This window comes from Ascaphus truei, chromosome 1, assembly GCF_040206685.1.
Source record: "Ascaphus truei isolate aAscTru1 chromosome 1, aAscTru1.hap1, whole genome shotgun sequence".
Classification (NCBI taxonomy): Eukaryota; Metazoa; Chordata; class Amphibia; order Anura; family Ascaphidae; genus Ascaphus; species Ascaphus truei.
In genome coordinates, this window is record NC_134483.1 from 205,936,182 (window position 1) to 205,959,255 (window position 23,074).

Here is a 23,074-nt window from a genome sequence, read left to right on the forward strand (position 1 = left end):
TGCAATGTTACTCTCTCTATCCACTACAATCCCCTGTTTAGCAGGGGATATTGAACTTAACCCAGGCCCTCCCTTTTCTACTCTATTCCATACAACTGAGAATACCGCTTTCAAAATCTGAAAAGGGCTATCTGTCACCCATAAAATATACCTAGCCTGTTGACCAAACTGGATGAACCAAGGGCATGGTGCCGTATCATAAACTCAAAGCCATAATTCTCACATAAACATGGCTAACTGCTAAAACCCCAATGCAAATATCACTATTCAGGGATATTCAATTTCTAGGAAGATAAGTCAAAGAGAGGAAGGGGGTGTTACTTTATATTGAAGACACCTTACAATATACATTGCTAAATTGCCCCCCAAGCCCACCATTTTGAAATCCTAGTTAGCAAAATTTGAATCCCCTTTACTTAGACCATTCTTATTGCTGGCATCTATTGCCCCCTAAAGCCTCACTACAATACCTGACTGACATCACACAGTTTCTTGTCTCATTTTACTCTTTGAACGGGATGTGTGAGCTGTTAGTTCTTGGGGATTTCAACTTCCATTTGGCTTGACCCTAAAAACAACAGAATAGTAGGGGGCCCCTGCTGCAGCCACACTAATAGGATAGGGTGATGAACGGTGCTTAGGGTGTACATACAGTAGTGAAGGAATAGAGAGAGAACCCTGTATAGCACTCAGGTTCACGCTCTGATGGTAGATGAGTGATTTAAAACATAAACTTTATTAATAGCATATATTAAAATAGTGGATGTTGGAACAACGTGCTGGAGGTAGGTTGATCCTGAATAATAGTAGCCGTGTTGGCTCCGGATCAGATAATATCTTATATACCAGATATAACTATATTGGAACACTGGTAACAAAACGGCACATAGATCCTGATGTGGACCTTTGTGATAGGTGTGGGTTCCTGGGTGTGCTAATAAAGGTACTGAAGTAACATATCACACACTGGCATAGTCTGCGTACTTCCTTTATTAAGGTGGTAAGTATGATATGTATATATATGCTGGTAGACGCTGGGAACGAGTATAGTATGATTCTCTGCAGTCGTGAGTGCAGTCAGCTAATTAACCACTCTATATATATGGGTGTCTCTGGCCAAGTGTCAAACTGACCTAAGGTAACCTTCTATTGTATATACTGCAGGGTAGGTGCCCTGCACTAACCTCTAGGGCTGTGTAAAGACTGTAAGCAGGTTGAGGTTATAGAGACTTATGTGAGGGAGGCACTGTGGCTGGATAGTAAGTAATCATAATCCCATAGCAGAGGGTGAGCTGAGGGTAAGCACCAATAGTGACCCTTAAAGTGCTGCTGTCTAGAATATCCCTGACAGCAGCGCAGCTATGGTGTTGCTGGGGGTCACTATATCAGTACTTCAAGGATATTAGCACTCTCCAAAAAGAACACCACACAGAGTAGACTTGCAATGACCGTCGGGGCACTGCTAGTCTGTATATCCTGCACGAGCAGGCTGCCGCATGAACTCGCGGTTAGAGTTTCATAATGCGGATGCAGTCACAAGCCTGCGCGTGCACGTGGGAGAAGGGAGCCGACGCGCGCGTTTCGCGAGGGGCTTTCTCAAGGCGAATGGTAAGTATAGTTGAGGGAGCCCTGCAGGTAGGCAAGTATATATAGGGCCTCCAGTGAGATGACGTCATAGTTTAACCCCTGGTGCGCTGAGGTATGCCTGGTGCTGTTTAAGGAACACAGTGAGTATACCAGTGTGAGTCACTGCATACTTAACACACTACTCAATAAAAATCTGACTTATGTGTTGTCTCGTTTTTGCTTCTTGTCAGATATGCACAGTGGAGCTGAATTGACTCAGTCTGTGCTGCAGGGGTAGTCTCAAGGTTAATGCCTAATAAATGATCATGTACTAATGATAGTAGGGTTCAGATGTACCCTAATGAAGTTAATATCACCACTGTTAAGTGGCAAATGTCAAAGTACAGGACTATGAAGATACCTGATACCGTCATGGCAGAGCAATTGGCGTGAGGGAGGATACTAGTGGTAAAGTGGGGAGAGATGTACTCAGAGGCAGTACAGATGAAAGTCATGTCCAAGTCATAGATTGCAGCTGTAAAGAGTCATAGCAGATATATAGCAGATATAACAGAGGTGTAGATTTTCACAGGAAAGGGGTGTACAGGAATCCCTCATTGAGGCCTCTGGGTGATAATGTCCCGAGTGTGTAGATCCATTTTGACTCCTTTTGGAGGAGAGCTTTGTCCCAATCTCCCCTCCTTTGTCCCCGAGTAAGGTGGTCTATTCCACAGAAGGTGACAGCCTTTAAGTCTCCGCCATGACACACATTGACGTGTCTCGATAGGGGTTTGTCGGACTTGTTCCTGACAGTGCCTATGTGCTCAAGTACCCTCTGTTTTAGACATCTGCTGGTTTTTCCCACGTACACCTTCCCACATATACAGATGCCTTGGTATATGACACCCATGCTGAGGCAGTTAATGAAGCAGCGTATTTGGTACATCTTAGAGTTGTTCCAGTTCCCAAATTGTTTAGTTGTTCTCATATATTGGCAGGCCTTACAGCGTTGGCAAGTGTAGGATCCCATGGGTTTGGGCGGTAGCCATGTTCTCGGTCTTTCATCCACGAAGTGGCTGTGGACCAGAAGATCTTGCAAATTCTTAGCACGTCTGCTGGTCATGGAGGGATACTCGTGGGTCACTCCTTTCAGAAGGTCATCTGCTCGCAAGATGTGCCAGTGTTTTCGCAAAATGTTTCTTGCCAGATGCCACTCGCGGTTGTAAGTGCCTATGAAGCGTATTACTCTATCCCTCAGACTTGGTGGTTTGTCCATAATGAGGGATTTACGCGGGGTGTGTTTAGCCCTTTTGTAGGCCTTATTGATGCACTTACGGCTGTACCCCCTATCCACAAAGCTTTGTTTCATATTGTTTGACTGTTGGTCAAATTCCTGATCAGTACTACAGTTCCTTCTTAATCGGAGGAACTGGCCTGTCGGTATGGCGTTAATCTGGGATTTGGGATGGTGGCTACTTGCCTCCAGCAAGTTGTTGGTGGCTGTGGCCTTGCGGTAGATTGTAGTGTGGATAAGGCCATTAGGACCCCTTGATATTTGTAGGTCTAGGAAACATATAGTGTCCTTGTTATATTCCAGTGTAAGGTGGAGATTGTACTCGTTGGCGTTGAGTGTACTGATGAACTCTTTGAGTGTTCCCTCTGGGCCTCGCCATAGGATGAACACATCATCGATGTAGCGGACCCAGAGGTCAATGTGCTCTGTATATGCCTCCATATCTTCAGTGAATACTACCTGGGATTCCCACCATCCCAGGTAGAGGTTAGCATATGTAGGGGCACATTTGGTGCCCATCGCCGTGCCCCTTGTTTGGTGATAGATCTTATTATCAAAGAGAAAAAAGTTATGCGTCAGTACAAACTCAAGTAATTCCAGAGTAAAGGAGTTATGTTTAGTATACCAGCCACCCCTAGTTTTTAGGAAGTGGGAAACAGCCATTAGGCCATATTCATGGTTAATGCTGGTATACAGACCTTCCACGTCTAGACACACTAGAATCGTGTCGTCGCTGATGCAGACATCATTTAGTCTTTTGAGGACGTCCTTTGTGTCCTTTAGGTAGGATGGTAATGCCATCACAAAGGGCCTGAGTACTCTGTCGACATAGGAGCTCGCCCTTTCAGTTAGGTTGCCTATGCCTGACACAATTGGCCTGCTTGGGGGGGGAAGTTTGTTCTTATGCAGTTTAGGTAAACTGTAGAACGTGGCAATTTTCGGTGTTTTGACCCAGATGTATGCTTGTTCGTTCTTGTCAATGACCTTATCTTCTAGGCCTTTCTGGAGGAGGATATTCAGCTCGATGTTATATTTCGTGGTTGGATCCTCTTCCAATACTTCATAACAGTTGGGGTCAGATAGGAGCCTTATGTTCTCCTTTTTATATGCATTTTTGGTAAGAATGACCAGGTTCCCCCCCTTGTCTGATGGTTTTATGACTATGTTGTCATTGTTGGCTAGTTCTTTGAGCGCTTTTCTCTCTTCGATCGTCAGGTTGTTAGGTACTCTGCCCAATTTGAGGTTTTCTAAATCCTTTGTGACTAGGTCGACAAAGACATCGATGTTGGCGAAGTTGTCACTGAAAGGTATGAATTTGGAGGTCGGTCGGAGGTTGGTAAATGGACCCTCCCCTGGTGGTCTCTCGCTATCCTCCAATAATGCCTCTAAGTCATGATGAATCTCCATGTCTTGCGTATCAAGTGGTGCCACTTCCATGGAATTCGCTATTCTTATTTCCCTCATACGGAAGAATTTATGGAGTTTTAATTTCCTTCCGAAGAGGTTAGTATCTTTTACCCATTCGAATAGATCCATATTAGTGGTAGGTGAGTAGGAAAGGCCTTTACTCAATAGCTTAAGATGGTGTGCATTTAAGGTCATGTCTGACAAATTCACTATCTGTAGTTTTTTACTGTCTAGTATCTCGGGGATTTCCCCCTCTTCTTCTGGTACTGTGGCCCTGATCCTCGACTTCGCAACACCCAGACCTTTCCCTCTGCGGGTTTTCCTTTTTCTCTTGGGCCAGGTGCCGTTCTGTGCTGATCTAAAAAAGGTACCTGGGGCGGGGGTAAGGTGTGTGTAATAGAGGCAAGCTGATGTGTCATGCCCTCGGTCAGTAGTGAGTTTGATCTTTCCTCTTCACTGTCTGATATCTCCCATTCAGTGGATGATGTCTGTTCTGGTGGTTGCGCTGGGGCCTTCTTTTTAATCAGGTTATAGCGGAAGATTTTGTTTTCTTTGAAGTCTTTTTTATCCCTTGCGTATTTGATGCGTTTACGTTCCTTGAGTTCTTTAGCGAACTTATCTAGGTTAGTCTCTAGTTTGCTCTCAAGTTCGTTGAATTTAGGGTTTGATCTCCACGTCTCAACTTCCAACAATCTCTGCTCAAGTTCACTTTCGATATTTTTTAGTTTCTCCTTTTGAAATTCTAAAAGTAAATTCATGAGCATGATTGAGCATTGCTTCAAGACTAATTCCCATGACCTGATGAAGTCAGCATCCACTATGTTGTGAGCTGGGGCGACGTTAGCACGTAAGCCTCTGGGAATCAGTTCTCCTGCCAGGTAGTTCTCGAAGCTAAAAATTTCCCACCATGCCCTTAGGCGTTGTCTGTACGTGTTGTCAAGTTCAGTAAAGAATTTTGAGATATCTGGTTGTGTTGTGCTGCTTTCTCCCTCAAATTCACTAGAGAAGACGTTTTCAGCTTCTTTCTGCCATGTTTGGAAATCAGGTAGTCCAGACAGGAATCCTGACATAATGATGAAGTAAAGGGCGAGCTAGGGGCAGAATAGGCAAAAGACACCTAGATGAACTAGTTAGAATAGTAGGGGGCCCCTGCTGCAGCCACACTAATAGGATAGGGTGATGAACGGTGCTTAGGGTGTACATACAGTAGTGAAGGAATAGAGAGAGAACCCTGTATAGCACTCAGGTTCACGCTCTGATGGTAGATGAGTGATTTAAAACATAAACTTTATTAATAGCATATATTAAAATAGTGGATGTTGGAACAACGTGCTGGAGGTAGGTTGATCCTGAATAATAGTAGCCGTGTTGGCTCCGGATCAGATAATATCTTATATACCAGATATAACTATATTGGAACACTGGTAACAAAACGGCACATAGATCCTGATATGGACCTTTGTGATAGGTGTGGGTTCCTGGGTGTGCTAATAAAGGTACTGAAGTAACATATCACACACTGGCATAGTCTGCGTACTTCCTTTATTAAGGTGGTAAGTATGATATGTATATGTGTGGAAAAAAAGGTGATAGTGCGCAGCTAATAACTAGTGAACAACAAATATCAAGTGAACAGTGCACCGTGTTTAAACAAACAATATTGTGGACCTTAGATGTGGGTCTTGCACTAATCGTGGGTCTGCAGCCTTTCTTGGGGGTGGCTCGACACCCCAGACACTAGACAAAAAACAAAAGAACAAGGCGCACAACGCACATAGTGTATTAAAGTATAAAATGTGACTTTAAGGTTAAAAAATAAATAGTTCTGCGTACATCAAGTAGGGAATAAACAAGCAGTTGGTATATAGGTTTACCACACCAGGAGATAACGCTGTGCGACACCCTCAGATGGATCTCAGCATTCACTGGGTCAGCAGACGTCTCATCAGTCTTTTCCAGCGTCCTCTGTTGGGGGATGGTAGGTGGATGAGTCCCTTGTAGAGAGAGCCCCACAGCATACAGCTCACAGGTAAGTAAGGACGCCGTAGGATTCAGCATCCATGGAACACTGCAGCATTTGCCGCCACTCCTCGTTGGGCGCTCGGCGATGACGTCACTGGTCGCACCTCCGCTTCCGCAATGCTTCTCATGGAACGCACAGCGTGCGTGTCAATCCAAAGTTGTAAGGCAGCGGGGAGAGATAATTCGCCAGGCAAATAAACAGTGTCCAAACAATGTCCAGAATCACAAATGATGGGGGGAGAAGAGCATAGACACCTCTTATCCAACGCGTTTCGTAACACTGGGTTACTTCTTCAGGGAATGTATGCCCTGAATATGGGAATAGGGAATATACATTCCCTGAAGAAGTAACCCAGTGTTACGAAACGCGTTGGATAAGAGGTGTCTATGCTCTTCTCCCCCCATCCTTTGTGATTCTGGACATTGTTTGGACACTGTTTATTTGCCTGGCGAATTATCTCTCCCCGCTGCCTTACAACTTTGGATTGACACGCACGCTGTGCGTTCCATGAGAAGCATTGCGGAAGCGGAGGTGCGACCAGTGACGTCATCGCCGAGCGCCCAACGAGGAGTGGCGGCAAATGCTGCAGTGTTCCATGGATGCTGAATCCTACGGCGTCCTTACTTACCTGTGAGCTGTATGCTGTGGGGCTCTCTCTACAAGGGACTCATCCACCTACCATCCCCCAACAGAGGACGCTGGAAAAGACTGATGAGACGTCTGCTGACCCAGTGAATGCTGAGATCCATCTGAGGGTGTCGCACAGCGTTATCTCCTGGTGTGGTAAACCTATATACCAACTGCTTGTTTATTCCCTACTTGATGTACGCAGAACTATTTATTTTTTAACCTTAAAGTCACATTTTATACTTTAATACACTATGTGCGTTGTGCGCCTTGTTCTTTTGTTTTTTGTCATGATATGTATATATATGCTGGTAGACGCTGGGAACGAGTATAGTATGATTCTCTGCAGTCGTGAGTGCAGTCAGCTAATTAACCACTCTATATATATGGGTGTCTCTGGCCAAGTGTCAAACTGACCTAAGGTAACCTTCTATTGTATATACTGCAGGGTAGGTGCCCTGCACTAACCTCTAGGGCTGTGTAAAGACTGTAAGCAGGTTGAGGTTATAGAGACTTATGTGAGGGAGGCACTGTGGCTGGATAGTAAGTAATCATAATCCCATAGCAGAGGGTGAGCTGAGGGTAAGCACCAATAGTGACCCTTAAAGTGCTGCTGTCTAGAATATCCCTGACAGCAGCGCAGCTATGGTGTTGCTGGGGGTCACTATATCAGTACTTCAAGGATATTAGCACTCTCCAAAAAGAACACCACACAGAGTAGACTTGCAATGACCGTCGGGGCACTGCTAGTCTGTATATCCTGCACGAGCAGGCTGCCGCATGAACTCGCGGTTAGAGTTTCATAATGCGGATGCAGTCACAAGCCTGCGCGTGCACGTGGGAGAAGGGAGCCGACGCGCGCGTTTCGCGAGGGGCTTTCTCAAGGCGAATGGTAAGTATAGTTGAGGGAGCCCTGCAGGTAGGCAGGTATATATAGGGCCTCCAGTGAGATGACGTCATAGTTTAACCCCTGGTGCGCTGAGGTATGCCTGGTGCTGTTTAAGGAACACAGTGAGTATACCAGTGTGAGTCACTGCATACTTAACACACTACTCAATAAAAATCTGACTTATGTGTTGTCTCGTTTTTGCTTCTTGTCAGATATGCACAGTGGAGCTGAATTGACTCAGTCTGTGCTGCAGGGGTAGTCTCAAGGTTAATGCCTAATAAATGATCATGTACTAATGATAGCAGGGTTCAGATGACTGCACTCACGACTGCAGAGAATCATACTATACTCGTTCCCAGCGTCTACCAGCATATATATACATATCATACTTACCACCTTAATAAAGGAAGTACGCAGACTATGCCAGTGTGTGATATGTTACTTCAGTACCTTTATTAGCACACCCAGGAACCCACACCTATCACAAAGGTCCACATCAGGATCTATGTGCCGTTTTGTTACCAGTGTTCCAATATAGTTATATCTGGTATATAAGATATTATCTGATCCGGAGCCAACACGGCTACTATTATTCAGGATCAACCTACCTCCAGCACGTTGTTCCAACATCCACTATTTTAATATATGCTATTAATAAAGTTTATGTTTTAAAACACTCATCTACCATCAGAGCGTGAACCTGAGTGCTATACAGGGTTCTCTCTCTATTCCTTCACCCCTAAAAACAACAACAACATCCAGAAACATCTCAAGTCACTAAACCAAACCAAACTAATTTTCCAACCCATATGCACAAACCTAAAATCTCACAAAGATTCCTTGCTAGACTAGATTGTATCCTCTAGTCTCAACAGAACTGTTAGGATACCGGTGCCTCTGCACCATCCACGCAACCCTCGGACCACCCAGGGCACACAGTGGAACTTCCCCCTACCTGCAGCCACACCTGCGGACCGTCAGCTTGGCCATCACCACGGTCCCGCTTCCCTCGGCAGCTCCACCGCTCCTCGTCCTTCTCAGCGGGAGAGGAGGTCCTTCCATCCCAAGAGCACGCGCGCCTCCCTCCAGCACGGGCCGTGTGCATGCCCTGCTTACAGTGCACGCGCCCCCTATCCTCCACTCCTGATGTGTCTCTGCATGGACACTTCCTGAGTTCTATAGTGCTCTCCTGTGCACCTTCAGCTGCACCTATCCTGAGGAGCTTCCTGCAGTCCTCCTGTTCTGCCCCCACCCCTGATTGGTCTCCCATACCTTATCAGGCATCCCTAAGCCCTCACTCATCGCTCGACATACTTCCTGCATGGAGCTAATTCAGATTCTGACACGGCTCGTACGACTACCCCATTTGGCTCTCGACCTCAGCTCTCCTCGGACTTCGTATTCTCTGGCACCCCTCGATTCCGGCTTGGACCCGACACTCTCCTCTCTCTACTCCCTGACCTCGGCAAGGCTTCCACGATTCTACTCAATTTCCCGTACCGGCAAGTATTGACCACGTTACCTATCTCATGCCTGGCATTGCTTTACTCCACACTCCCTTTGCTGCGGGTGCGTGTATCCTTACTAACCCCTTCAGCACAGGGGACGGGTCTGGTCTGCGGGCAGCACCGACATAACAAGAACCCACTCCTCTGGCATCCTACCTGCATTTTCAGTGACCATACAATAGTGTTCTGTGTAAGGAAAATCATACCACCCCAATCAAGCCCTAAAGTGTGCCTGTGATGGGGAAGGAAGGGGTTAAACTTATTTGCTATGCATTACTGTGTTTGCCCTGTCCCAGCCATTTTTATCCCCCATTTGCAGGCCATTCCCTGCCTGAGAGGTTAAAGACAAGATGCATTGCTTGCCATACCCTCTAAAGACACATGATGGCGGTATAGAAGCCGGCATTTCAATGAGAAATACTAATTCTAGAATGAAAGCACCCAGAAACCTGATTTTTGAGGTGCAAATATAGTGAACCACTACATGCACATACATATCATTTTTACAGTTATAACACAAACGTAACATGTTGTTTTAATAAAGTGTGTAAAACCTGCAGATCTTAAATGTAAGGCAGGAGGTATTTTTTGTAAGTCCAAGCAGGAATTCCGTGGACATACAGCTGTGAGATGGGGGAATGAGCTGCGGTATTTTTTATGATGGAGCCTCAAAGGGATCTAGCTGATTAGCATCTCCCTGTCTCAAAGAGTGTCAGTTATGAAAAACCCAGAAGACCCATAATGTATACAAAACTGGCATACTGATGCACACCAGATGTCAGGCTAGTGACACCTCTGGGTCAGAAATAAGACTCAGTGACACCAAGTTATGGATGTAGCCCAGGTATGCTAAGTGGCATGGGCGTCAACCTGACCCATGTGCCCTGCCCACCGGACAGCCCTTTTGACTGGTCTTATGAACAGTGGGTAAACTGGCTATTGGTGGATTAATGGTTCCCACGAGGGGGATTGGATCCATATGTTAAAGATAGCTTTGGGCAGTCTATAACTTTGGCTCCCCAGGTATCCCCAGTGTGATTCCTGAATTTTGATCCATGATGTAAAGATCATACAACGGGTGAATCATTTAATTAACCCTCCAGGCGCTCAGATTATAACATAGTCCAGCTGGTGAAAGATGAAATAAATCTTATAGACCCAGGCTATACACAACCTTAGTGTAGTGAGGTATAATATATAATCATTCCCCCCAACCGGCTCACCGTGAGCACTATGAGGTTGGGACACGGGAAACTCACGTGTAGATCCTTATGGTAGTTTGTTGAGCCTGTGCGGGTCTTCTCAGTGTGATGTGCCTGGTTCTCCTGGCTGAAATCAGGGTGTCTCCACTCGTGATCTTCTTTCTTCACCGCCAACCCAATACCCGCAGATGCGGAGGGCGGTCACCTGACCGTCGGCCTGAACGCTGCTTCCTGATGATGTCACAGCAGACCCGGTGAGTGAAACAGCAAACCAGCAGGGACTCAAAGAGTTGACAAAGGCCTTCCAGGCCGAAACGCGTCAAGAGGACTCGCTTGCACCTTGTGCAAATAAAGCTCATTTTTATCCCACATCAGCCTTCATCTATATTTTTTTGTGCTGTGCGACGCATCTTTCTGTTTTCCCACATGATGTAAAGATGCAAGACTTTGTTCCAGCACAGCGGCAACTGGTCAAGGAGTGAAGGGGTTAATAACAACATAAGCACAGGACTTTTAAAACCAAGGTTGCATTTCTGGCGCTCGCAAGGAAAGGACAATTTATTTAGTTCCAAGGACAATTTATTTCGTTCCCAGTGTGTTGTTTTAAGTGTATTCTGCAGATGTCGTGTGTTTGTCTATCAAGGAAATAAATCACAATTTATTTTGCAACTTGTTCTGTTCTGTCAAGTATTCAGAAATATAAATGTGTTGATAAAGTTGGTGTCCATTGTGACAGCGCCTCACTAGAACATTTAGAAACTTTAACCCACAACAGTTTCTGGCTGATCTTACCAACTGCCCTTGGTACAGAATCAACTTAATACCTGACGCCAATTCTGCACTCGTTCATAAAACTCATGATACCCATGCTCCACTAGGCCAAATAAGAAAATGGGAGCCCACCTTCTGTGGGTTACAACCAACTTTATAATGCTCAACAATTTTAGGGAAAAGCTACAAAGTAACTTGCACTGCCAAGGATCTTAATAACTACATATGCCTGTGGAATACATGCACAAGGCAAACAAGATATGCAAAAGCCCTATACTACACTGACAATCTTCACCAGAATACATCAAATCCAGCCAACTTCTGGAAACTCATCACTATATTCCAGCCTTCTAGCAATCAACAACGATCTAATATCATTAAGGATGATATTACTCTGACATATCCCACTTACATTGCAAACGCATTCAATGAATACTTTGTGGGGTGTGCTACGTCTGTTAGCAAAACGCAACCCCAACTACAAACATGAAGCTCAATCTGGGAGAACACCTATAGCCCCACCCTCTCCAAACACTGCCCACAATTTTCAATTTGTCCCAATATCTGGAGAAGAGATTAGACAAGCGCTCCTCAAATTAAAACTAAGCAGCCAATGTGGACCTGACCTACGGCAATCAAAGTTACTACAACTACGACTTGGTGCCCCAGCCATTGCCAACCCGCTTGCATCCTAATCAACTCTATTTTGTCTGCAGGTCATATCCCTATGACCTGGAAAACTGTAAGAGATATCCCAATCTTTAAAAGTGGGGACAAAAACACTGTTTTAAACTACAGGCTAATCTCTTTTCTCTCAATACTATCCAAAGACATGGGAAAATGTGTTCACTCCCAATTAAGCGATTACTATAACAAGACAAATTTCCTTAGCCAATTCAAATCTGACATTCGCCCCAAACACTCTACGGTAACTACCATCCTAAAAGTTTACAATGTGTGGAATGGAACTGGGACAACTTACTGGTGCAATATTCCTAGATTTGGCAAAGGCTTTTGATACTGTTAATCATGCTATCATGCTAAACAAACGTCAGTGCTCTAGAACAGGGAAACATGCTTTAAACTGGTTTCAATCCTAAATATCAGGTAGATTCCAACATGTGTCTATCTTAACTCCAACCCCTTGGCTATCACCTGCGGTTTCCCACAAGGCTGTGATCTGGAGCCCTTACTCTTTTCAGTCTTCATCAATGATCTACTCACAGCTTCAATACACATGTTTGTGGGTGACATAATCTTATATGCACACAGCCTTAGCCTCTCTGACCTTGAACAAGTACTTCAATTTGATTTTTTGAGAATTAAAAACTGGATTTCCCAACGCAAAATGTTTTTAAACACTGATAAGACTGTAGCAATAGTATTTGGGATCAAGGCTACATTTCTAAAGCTACCAATGACAGAGCTTCAGATCAATAACAACTCTAATACTATCCTAACTTCTGTCACGAGTTTCAAATATCTGGGCATATGGTTTGACTCCCATTTAACATTTGGGTTTCACATTGATACCCTGACATCCAAAACCTACGCCAAACTCTGTATACTTTATAGGAACAAATCCTCCCTAAGCCTGCTGGTCAGAAAACGCATCGCACAGCATATACTAATACCAATTATAGACTATGGGGACATAGTATATGGCAGAGCACCCCAATGCACCATAGCAAACTAGATACCCTCTACATTCAATATGCTACTTTTTCCTCCAATGTAATTACAACACACATCACTGCATAATGTTCAAATAACTATGTTGGCCATCACTTGAGTCTAGGGGCAAAGTTCATCTTTCCTGTCTTGCCTTCAAATACTTTCATGTCAAGCTACCACCTATCTGAACAAGCTCCTCACATGCAGGACCTGATATCTGACTCCAAATCACTGTTCATGGTCCCAAGGTTCAAAAAAGTATCCTGCCGCTCCGCCTTCTCTTACCATGCAACCCACAACTGGAACAATCAACCTGAGACTCTCAAAGCCACCACCAGTCTATGTTCTTTCAAACTAAAGATGTCTCCCATTTTAATCTGGTCTGTAACTGTTAATATGCATATAATATATATTATCTTTAACTGAGCATGCAATGTCTTGTATATAATGTATAACCCTGTTCACTTAATGTAACCATGTAGTTGTAACTATGTATATGTCATAATAACTCTATGCCCAGGACATACTTGAAAACAAGAGGTAACTCCCAATGAATTACTTCCTGGTAAAACATTTTATAAATAAATAAATCATTGTTGCCAGACTGGGTATCCTGCAGATTGCACCAACCCCTGCGACACCCGCCATTGTGGCTCCTTCAGCCCTTTGAAGAATTTGCATTCCTGCCCTCTGCACTGTGGAGGAGATCCTGCTTCCTGCAGGGGATTCCTAAACCAATGCTCTAGTGCTCATTTCAGTTTGAATTCCAGCCATCCACGTTTGCTACCCATCGGGCAAGGGTGGTGTACATCATATCTCTGATCTACAACAAGGCTCTGGTATGGTGTCTCTGATATGGGAGACAGATGCCCCCATGTTTTTAATTATTCTATGGCCTTTATCCAGGCCTTTTGGAAGATCTTCAATACACCAGGCCAGGTATCCTCCGCCTCTGCATTTCAGACCCAAGATGGCCAAATGGGTTGGAATAATCAATCTCTAAGGGTCGTCTTCTGGCAGGTCCTATCAGAACATCTGAAGGATGAACTGACTAGCCGAGATGTGCCAACTGATTTGGAGGATCTAACTTCTCTGTGTATGTGCATGGACCAGCAAATTTAAGAGTACTAAGCTGACCAGTAATGATCTCTCTGAACTCCAACAACTCTTCCCGTGTCCCACTTCCAGTCCAGTTCCAGTTGAAGGCACCTCCACCTGAAGAACCCATGCAGTTGTCTGGTACGAGGTGGTCAAAAGAGGAAACGCACCAGAGACTTGCCAACTGTCTCTGTCCATATGGTGGGTGTTATAGGACATTTCACCTGAATGGCAGGATAAGTCAGACAACTGCAGTGCCTACAGTGTGGACAAATCCTCTCTAGGTGTTTTGGTTATTCTTCCTCCAAGGTACAATCAACAGATTCTGATTTCTGTAAACTTATCATGGGGGAATTTGTCCATGCATACACAGGCCTTTGTGTACTCTGGTGCAGCATGAAACTTTATTGATGAATCCACAGTAACTCAAGTACAGATGCAGCGGCCGTTATCTGACCATTTCTAGAATTGGTTTTCGAGATCTCCCCGAAATCCTTTCAAAATTTGCCACGGAAGACTAATGGCCCAGCGGATTAACACAGCGGGGGTCCTTGCTGTGTTAATCCTACAGGGTCTACCTGTCTGTAAGAGACACAGAGTAAGAGAAAGGCTGAATCAGTCAATCTAACTGCGCGCCCCTAACAGGCGATCATGGGGGGTTTATTTAAATTCTAATGCTACAGTATTGTAGCATATCGGTATCCGGAGCTTAACTGCATTGGTTTCAGGTTCGGGGACACCCTACTTCCGAGATACAGGCCCCGTAATGAGGTGCCAGTATCCCCATGTTAAAATCTGGTGGGTCACGTGACCGTGGGATCTAAACAAAACAGAGGGATACCGACACCCCATAACATTGCCTGTATCTCGGGTAGTAGGCTGAAATCAACTTTGTTCAACTCAGTAGATCCCCTGCTCCCGCACACTTGTATCAAACACAGCTCCATCCCAGAACAAATAATTACCTTAGCGGATAGCTGCTAAGGTAATGAAGCTGCTTACATTTTATTTTTATTAATAGTGTGGGTCTCCTGAGCTGAACAAAGTTGATTTCAGCCTCGGGGACGCCCTACTTCCCAAGATACAGGCCACGGTATGGGGTGCTGGTATCACTCTGCTTTGTTTAGACCCATGTGGATTTTAACATGGTGGAGATACCGAAACCCAATAACGGGGCCTGTAACTCGGGAAGTAAGGGGTCCACAAGGCTGAAATCAATTTTGCCCAACTCTGCCCATCCCCTCTGCCCCCAATAAACATTACAATATGTACTACCCACCAATACACAACCCACCCACCCCCTGTGCCCCCACATAAAGAAAATATTTTATTTTTTCTGCAAAGGATTGTTACCAGAGGCTAGAGGGGGTCCTCGGGTGGTCCTTCCGGATGTCTGGGGGTCATCAGGTGGTCCCTGCGGGTGGCCTGCAGTATCAATCATGGGCATAAAAACTGGCTACTGGTTTTATTTCTCTAATTGATTGGTTGGATAGATGTTTATTTATTTGTTATCTTATGTTCTGGAATAATACAATTGTAATTCTTTTTGCTGTTTTAGTGATAGATTAATGTAATTGATGTGTAGTTGAGGCCTTAATTATTTTTATTAGGTTGGCCATTCAGTGATATAGTGGCTTATCATGCCCATATTATATGGGTATGATATACCATTGTATCAATCAATAGGTACAGGTTGGGTATAGTGGGGCCGGGGTGAGTGGTTAGGCCTCCCAGGTGGGTAGCGAGGGACAGGGGTTAACCCCTTAATTACTATAGTGGTTATTAACCGCTAAGGTCATTAAGGGGTTAGGGGTCATTAGATTGTATTTTTCTTGTATTATTGCTGGCATTGGAGGTCATGGACCAGCAGTGTGCTTATGAGGACGCCCTTCATGATGGCAGTGGTAAGTTGAACGTTGTATTTACTTTATTAATTCTGGCTGACTAATGTTTGATTTTATAATGGGCAAATGCACTATTATCCATATCTGGATAATAGTAATTTTGCCCATTACTGTACTGCGGGTGTTTGGGGGGGGGGGGGTTGTTGGGGGTAGAGGAGGTGGGTAGTAAGGTTGTTGTGTTTTAAAATATTTATTGTGGATAGCGAGGATGGGTTGGTATTTGGCCCTTGGTGGGTGTTTATACCTACCGGGTGTGTAGCGGGAGGGGTTAAGCCTTTCACTACCTTAGCGCTATTAACTGCTAAGGTAATGAATGGGTTAACTCCACCTGCAACCCCCCACAAGGCTTAAACACCCACAAAGAGCCAAATACCACCTTCACCCAACCACTCTAACCACAATAAACATGGCAGTGGTAGTTAACCCCTTCATTTCCTTAGCGGTTAGCCGCTAAGGTAATGTAGTTGATTGTACTGTAAATGCGTTTTTATTGCATGGGATTCATGCCGTGGGTCTCCGGTGCTTATATTAATGAGTATCAGCTCTGGAGACTCCTGGCATGAATCTGATGCAGGAAAAATTTAAAAAAAATTCTAAGTCCTCTCTCGCCGCCTCTCAGCAGCTTCTCACCAGCCTCATGCCAATATTCCTGATGTAAGGATTTTGAGAAAAAACGCCATTTTAGAGCCGCGATTAGCCTCGATGAGCTAATTGAGGCTACTAGAACTGCATGAGTTTCAGAACCTGCCGATAAGTGGCTTATCACCGCTCACCCAGCGATCTTTCTTTGAGGCTGAAAATCGTCTACTTATCGAGCCTTACTGAATAGCAGTTGGCATTTTGGCCGATAAGTGGTCTATAAGTGGCTTATCGAGGCTTATAGAATAGGCCCCAAAATGTTTATAAGTGAGATCGTAATACTTTATTTTATAAAATTTTACAGCATAAGGATACAAATAGAGTAAATGTATTTCAAGTTATTTTATTCTATAGAAAAACAAACAGTGTAGCTGGAGATAGGAAGTAAAGATGTTAGTACTTTGTACAACCATGGGTCAAGAATGATGACAGAAAAAAAATTAGATGCACTAGCATTGTAGTTTGCATTGATTAAAACAGCGCTTGTCAGATATCATTGCTTCGTGGTTATAGTAAATGTTCCTTGTAACTCACTTTCAAGTAACAAAATTGCCTCACAAAGAGCATTTAGGAAACTAATTCTATTGAAACCAATGAAGTGTTGACACATTGCCTGACGTCGATTTGTTTAAGCAGCCTTATGTGAGGTTATAAAATTATAGACCTTAAAGTTAAAAAAAATCTGTGAATTGGTAAAGTGACTGAAAGAACACTGCAACAGTATGTTCAGTAAGAAACCCTTCATTAATCTTTTTCCTGTAATTCTACCCTATTCACCTTCTCCCCTGTCTAACTCAATAGAATTTAAAACCTGCTGTCAGCACAGTAACTTACCCAGAACCTACTCATTACTCAGTCAAGTCATTGGTAATGTTTGCTAATTTGTCTGTGAATAAGAAAACGGTGTAAACCTTTTATGAAGAGTGTTCTTTTTTGTTAGTGCTCCACTGTGGTTCTTGCCATAAGTATTACAAATCATCAGGATTTTGACTCCAGGAATCTTTTCAGATGGTTGTTTCACTTTGTACCTTCCAGTAAAAATTGCTGAACAAGAAATTACTATCTAACATATATAAAAGTTATTTCATACATAATCATGTAAAAGCATACTGTATTTTAAAGGGGTAATTTAACCTAACGGCTAAAAAAAAACATTTTTATTAACTTAGTGTAATTTTCTTCATTAAAAGATTCAATTAGCCTTAAATAAACTGTCATACTTACCTGGTACAACCCTTGCACCCATCCTCACATTACTTTTTCATCCCCTGCATAAAGTAATTTAATTCACATTATTGATGGGTTTAAACATGACCACAACTTTATTGTGTATATATCTAATTTCCCCCCCCCCAAAAAAAAGTCAATCTTTTTTTACTGATTATAACAGGGTTTTACAATTTGGTCCTACAACAACATTTTTGAGAGCATATCCTTACAACCCATTTTGTACATTGAAACAGATATGTAAAATTAAACAGATCTCACAGAACCTTCCTTTTCTGTCACTCTTCAATAAAGGACATTTCCTCCTGCTTTCTTATAAAAAAGCTGTTTTGCAAAACCCTTTGGGGGTTAATAAAGGGATAGAGGATGAAAAGAACTAGTGGAAGAGAGAGAGGAGGGGAGGAAGGGATGGGGGGGATCAGGGTGAAGCTATTCATGGGGCTGAGATGGGGGGAAGAGAGAGGGAGGGCAGGGGACTTTCTATTGACCGAAGAGGTCGAGAGAGAAAAGTGGGGGGGGGGGGGGCAGGAAACTGTCTCCCCCCACCTCCAACCACACCCGCCAGCAAGGCCCCCAAATTCAATTTTTCTTATGTTTGTGTCTTAGGGCCTCATGCAGTAAGCGCCAATAAGGCTTTTATCGGCATTTTCCCACCAAAATTGGATTCGAGATTCAGTAAGCGTCGATAAGTGCTCAAAATTGGCAGTTTTTCTTGCCGATAAAAATTTATCGGCATGCGGCTGCCGATAACCCACTTATCTGCACTTAACCAGCAGTTTTTGAAATCGGCTGTATTCAAGTAGCCCCGATCAGCTTATCGGTGCTGATCGGCACTCAGAAATGGAGATTTCATCGGCAATTGGTCCCGCCAACTGAAGTTGGCAAGTTGGAGGGGAGAAGGATCGGCAAGGTTGCCGGGACGGCACTTAGAAAAAAAAGCTCATCTCTACATCAATGGAGTCAATGGAGCGGGGACTTATAACATTATAAGACTGTTTACGTTCTATTGCTCATAATAAAAATGTGCTTGGCATTACAGTGTGGAGGTCATTCACTTCATCGTGTCAGCGCTTACGTTTATTATTGGCAGAACATTGTACTTTTATATGTTATGATGATTTGCGTGTCACATTAGTCTTAATGTTATGATGTGTCAATGGAAAATCCTATACTCAACTCTTAAAGGAACAGGTCACATAATATGAAACATGTTACTTAAGTGTGCTTCAATTTATTTTATGATGTAACACATTTCACACATCTAATAGATCCAGCGTATAGTAATGTTGGTATACATTACAGAATGCTTTGAATGTGTAACACATGATCAAATGTAAATGTAGCTGTTTGTTTCATGTTTACATGTACTTTGTGACCTCCCTCTTTTGATGACGTCCGCAATTGGACACTCAATAACATTGCATGTTTACATTGTACACGATGCATTACAATCACTTCATGCTAACTTATACACACATCTATAATAGTTACTCATTTTTACACGATTGAAACTGAATCAATAGCAACTATCCTGATGGCAATAAATTATGCATATGCACATTACAATTAGTTCATGTGAACAGGTGACAATAACATGCCAAATTACACATGTTGCAACGTACATTCTCAACGTCAATGTCATGGTTGTATCCCAATTAGATGACTGAGTGTTGCGTTCTGAAGTGTACATGCATTACACATTCCAGAAATACTTGCCAATAAATGGTTGTACAAAGCTTAACGTTACATCATTCTCAAATATCATGATTGCCTGGTGAACACACATAAATAATCCTTTTAATTGGTACTGGATACACGTTGGGAGTGAACAACTTGGATATGTTAATGTAACACCTTGCACTTCAGCAAGTCACCTGACATCATCACATAGGTATTTAAAGGAGGGCAATTACCTGCGCATTCACAGCTACAGACCTGAAAATGATGCGAATGTTTATGAGACGGAGGAAGATTCTATTGGACGAGAGGCATGCTGATGGACAGGATGTCACAGGCCAAGGAAGGTACAGGGACAGGGACAGAGAAGACAGGGACAGTGACAGGGCAGGCACGCGGACAGGAGAGGGAGAGGGAGAGGAAAAGGGAGAGGGCAAGGAGATGAGAGGAGAAGAGAGAGGAGAGAAGTTGTGCCTCGTCCTCGTTTGTACAGGGAGAGAACCATGTTAGATGGAATGAGTGAGGAGGAGATTGTAAGTCGCTATCATTTGAGATCAGCAGCAATCTTAGCTCTTTATGAAGAGATACGGGGAGATTTAGATTTTGTGACAGCCAGAGATCGTGCAGTCCCAGGGCTTGTTAAAACGCTGTGCTCATTACATTATCTTGCTTCCGCATCATTCCAGACAACTGTGTGCATAGTTGGCGGGGTCTCGCAATCTACATTCTCGCTGCCTTTACCCAGTTTCTATGTGCACTGAATAGATGCGCTAGGAATTATATTCATTTTCCTACAGAGCACACAGAGTGGCTGGAAGTGAGGAATGGCTTTTATACCATAGCCGGGATACCATGTGTGATGGGTGCAATAGATTGCACCCATGTTGCTTTGATCCCGCCTAGTCAGAGTGAGCATGCTTACTGCAACTGTAAGCACTACCATTTCCTGAATGTACAGGTGGTATGCGATGCCACGATGAAGATTATGCATGTGGTAGCCAAATTCCCTGGTTCCAGTCACGATTCCTCTATCCTGAGAAACTCATCAGTCTTCCATGCTTTCGAAGAAGGCTATTTTGGACCTGGTTGGCTGGTGGGTGAGTACATATTATGATGTGTTAACAAACAACTCTAGTTTTTATATGAACTGTTCAATGTAATAATGTTAACACAAATTGTTTCATTTTTTGGCACGATGGATTATAGGTGACTCAGGATACGGAATTAGGCCGTGGCTGTTGACCCCGGTGGCAAACCCACAATGTGAAGCAGAGGAGAGGTACAATGTTGCCCATATATCTACCCGATCCATCATAGAGAGGACATTTGGGCTTCTGAAAACACAATTTCAGTGTTTAGATAGAACAGGGAGGGCATTGCAATATAAGCCTGCTAAAGTGTCAGATATTGTCATTGCATGTTGCATTTTGCACAATCTGGCACTCCGCAATAATGTACAAACCGACATACGTCAGGGCTTGGAGAAGGAGCATCCCAATAAATTTACCAGCTGACACTGAGTAAACAGCCGGTGGTGTGGAAACACGTCGGAATGTCATAAACACCTATTTTTCATGTAAGCAAATACATATATGTTCATAGAACTACATAGATGTATTAATTCATTGTAATGATAAATGAATTTGTACAAATACCATTCACTTAGGAAACAGATGAATATGGTGCGCACACCTTTCTCTTCTCTGCTGTGTGGACAATTGCATGTGGCACCGGTATGTCATTCATCAACAGGTTGTATTATACTTCTTACCACTTAAAGGTGTTGTGTGTACGTGAAGAAATAATGTGTACTAAATCTATATTTTCTGTACATGCTATTTGTGGTTATCCATACACAATAAACCTACTATGTCGATAGTCAATAGCTAGTGCAGTATGGTTACATACAATGTTTCTTTTGGAGTGTGACATGTGTGTCACAATGATGTGTACACTATTGTGTATTTAAGATCATATTTGACGCATTATAGATTTTGTTTCATATCACATACAAAATTGTCACTTCTGTGTGTTGCTTACCTTAATGAACATGTCATGACAATGATTTATATTCATTCATGTTTTCTTTTTCAAGGTATATCACTCCAAGGACTGCTCATGGTATGAATTTGAATTCACACCTGTCATAAGATGTGCAAACCTCAATATAGGTATAGTTACAGGATGTATAAACAGAACGTAATGAAAAAGATGTGACAATAGAAACATGTCGTTTCTGTATTGTGTCCGTACGTTTATCTACACTTGGTGGTTATTGTGCAGTGTGTTTTCTTATCATTACGTACATTACATAACATGTAATTTTTGCAACGTTACAACATCCATTCATGGAATATAGGGGTGGGGGGAGAGAAGGGGATAAACCCTGCTCAGGTAGTGATTATGGGAGGAGAACATCTATTCATGCACATGAGCGATGTTAACACTCAATGCATGTTTGTATGACAAGACCCTAATGTGTTAAACATCATTAACATTGCAATGTATGTGATTAGTTCTTCTCTCACTTCATCTTCATGTTCATTACTACATTGTCACATGTGTATGTATAAGTCAAATATGTGTGTTGATTTGCCGTTAATCTAACATTTGTCAAAATGTTAACACAATTCAAAAGTATAGTTTTTGGAATTCTCAACTTTTCCTAAATCATTCAACACAATGACAATTTAGTTATTAAAATTTTTATTTTATTCACTTTACTTATTCAAAATGATCATGATCCTTTATAACTACTGTCAACATATGATCAAAAATGAAGTATACATTTACATACGCACACATTTCAGCAACCTACTGTGTGTGTGTGTTGTCGTTTTGGTGTGATGCATGTATTTCTACCAGAAACAATATAAACCAACATAATAATGTTGCTTTTATCATCGGCCTCACTTAGCTATTTATGTGTTGAACGTTTACTAATAACACTAAACTATAGTTACTCGTGTGAATTAAATGTACACACAAAAGTTAATGGTTTAGTGATCTTTACCTAACATTCATTAGCTCATGCATGTTAGGTTACCACTACAACTTAGGTGATAATATAACATTCACACGACTAAACAGTTTCTATCACCTCACTATTGTTATTGTGTTCGTTCAGATACAATGTCGACGAGTTGTTATGTACCATTTACATTTTTTTTGACAAGTCACACGTGAGATTATAATATATAGTAGATTAATGTGTTTGCTGAGTGATAATGTTGGTTGCATATATCACATATCAATACATATAATGTTAGTAGAAAAGAAAAAAATATCAATAGAAGTTCTAACTTCCGTGCTTAGCAACATCATTATGATAATTAAGTGCATAGTAAATATTTGCACTATAGGATAACATTATGTAGTCATTGTTAATCTGCGCACCAATCATTGCAAGCATTGTTACATATTTATTATAATAGTTGTTCGCTAGTCATCACAATCATCTAATATAATGATTGGGCATCTGAAATCATACATTGGTCCCATGTATTCATCCTCGACATCTGTGAAATACAGCAAACACATGATGTTCAAAGATGGCACATTTATCTAT